Below are 2,500 nucleotides of genomic sequence, written 5' to 3' on the forward strand. Positions count from 1 at the left end.
GATTGCTCCGAAGAGTGCGGCCTCCACGGGCCGCCACGGGCGGCGGCTCCGGCAGCCGGACCCCCAAACATGTCAAGGGGGATGAGTTTGAGTTAATAAAACCAAGAAATCACAAATGTAACGAGTAGATTTCATTTTGGTACGGGTAGGACTCTTTTTGCACCGCCAGGACTTGCCCGTGGCAGGTCTGGACGTGCCAGGACTTGCCCCAGACGTGCCAGGACTTGCCCGTGGCAGGTCTGGACGTGCCAGGACGTGCCGGGACGCGCCTGGACTTGCCCGTGGCAGGTCTGGACGTGCCAGGACTTGCCCGGGACGCACCAGGACGTGCCAGGACTTGCCCCGGACGTGCCAGGACTTGCCCGTGGCAGGTCCGGACGCACCAGGACGTGCCAGGACTTGCCCCGGACGTGCCGGGACTTGCCCTGGACGTGCCGGGACGTGCCTGGACCTGCCCGTGGCAGGTCTGGACGCACCAGGACGTGCCTGGACTTGCCCTGGACGTGCCGGGACTTGCCCGTGGCGGGGCCGGACGTACCAGGACGTGCCCGGACTTGCCCGTGGCGGGTCCGGACGTGCCCGCACTTGCCTTGGACGTGCCGGACCTTGCACCTCCTTGGCCGGGCCATGCCAGCATTTGCCACACGCTTGCTCGAGGTTTTGCCCGAGCTTTTCCCGTGCCTTGCCAACAGTTGCGATGACCTTGACAACACAGGCCACGGGCTTTGCCCGGGCCTTGCCAACGCTAGCCCGGGGTTTGCCCGAGCTCTCCCGGACCTTCCAACCCTTGCCCGTACCTTGCCAACGCTTGCCCGGGGTTATCCCCTAGCTTTCCCAGACCTTCCACCCCATGCCCGTACCATGCCAGCACCGGCCACGGGCTTTGCCCGGACCTTGCCACACGCTCGCCCGGACCATGCCAAAACTGGCCGCGGCCGTCGCCCGGGCTTGCCAACAATTGCGACGACCTTCCCAACACAGGCCACGGGCTTTGCCCGGACCTTGCCAGCGCTAGCCCGGGCTTTGGCCCGAGCTCTCCCGGACCTTACAACCCTTGCCCGTACCTTGCCAACACCGGCCACGGGCTTTGCCCGGACCTTGCCGACGCTTGCCCGGGGTTATCCCCTAGCTTTCCCAGACCTTCCACCCCATGCCCGTACCATGCCAGCACCGGCCACGGGCTTTGCCCGGACCTTGCCACACGCTCGCCCGGACCATGACAACACTGGCCGCGGCCGTCGCCCGGGGCTTGCCAACAATTGCGACGACCTTCCCAACACAGGCCACGGGCTTTGCCCGGACCTTCCAACTCTCTCCCGGACCTTTGCCAGCGCTAGCCCGGGGTTTGGCCCGAGCTCTCCCGGACCTTCCAACCCTTGCCCGTACCTTGCCAACACCGGCCACGGGCTTTGCCCGGACCTTGCCAAACGCTTGCCCGGGGTTATCCCCTAGCTTTCCCAGACCTTCGACCCCATGCCAACACTGGCCACGGGCTTTGCCCGGACCTTCCAACTCTTTCCCGGACCTTGCCAACACTGGCCGCGGGCATTGCCCGGGGCTTGCCAACAGTTACGACGACCTTCCCAACACAGGCCGCGGGCGTTGCCCGGACCTTGCCAACGCTTGCCCGAGGCTGAGCCCGAGCTCCCCCGGACCTTGCCACATGCTCGCCCGGACCATGCCACGCGCTTGCCCGGACCATGCCAACATTTGCCACACGCTTGCCCGGGGTTTTGCCCAAGCTTTGCCCGGACCTCCATTATATATTTAAACGCGCATCGCGCAACGCGCTAAAGCGCTTAAGCGCTGAGCGCTGAGCGCGCGCGCGTGGTTCTTGAGGGTCCACAAAAAAGTAGGGTGGGACCCCCCCGGGGCTGGGTGCCCCCCCCTAAAGAGCAATATGGGCTTTTTCCACTCTGGCACGAACAGACATACTTTTCGCTCAAACGACAACGCCCCTTTTGAGGGACCTAGAGACCTCCGATTCGCGCGATTTTTTGCAGGCTTCTTAGGCATGATATGAGGATGAAAACTGCCAAGTTTCATAATTTTTGGACACCCACAGAATTTTCTAGGATTTTTCGATTGCTCCGAAGAGTGCGGCCTCCACGGGCCGCCACGGGCGGCGGCTCCGGCAGCCGGACCCCCAAACATGTCAAGGGGGATGAGTTTGAGTTAATAAAACCAAGAAATCACAAATGTAACGAGTAGATTTCATTTTGGTACGGGTAGGACTCTTTTTGCACCGCCAGGACTTGCCCGTGGCAGGTCTGGACGTGCCAGGACGTGCCCAGGACGTGCCTGGACTTGCCCGTGGCAGGTCTGGACGTGCCCGGACTTGCCCTGGACGTGCCAGGACTTGGCCGTGGCAGGTCTGGACGTGCCAGGACTTGCCCTGGACGTGCCAGGACTTGCCCTGGACGTGCCCGGACTTGCCTTGGACGTGCCAGGACTTGCCCTGGCAGGTCTGGACGTGCCCGGACTTGCCCTGGACGTGCCC

Source organism: Prosopis cineraria, unplaced genomic scaffold (genome assembly GCF_029017545.1).
Source record: "Prosopis cineraria cultivar Desert tree isolate PC_DT_omini unplaced genomic scaffold, ASM2901754v1 PC1259, whole genome shotgun sequence".
NCBI classification, from domain to species: domain Eukaryota; kingdom Viridiplantae; phylum Streptophyta; class Magnoliopsida; order Fabales; family Fabaceae; genus Prosopis; species Prosopis cineraria.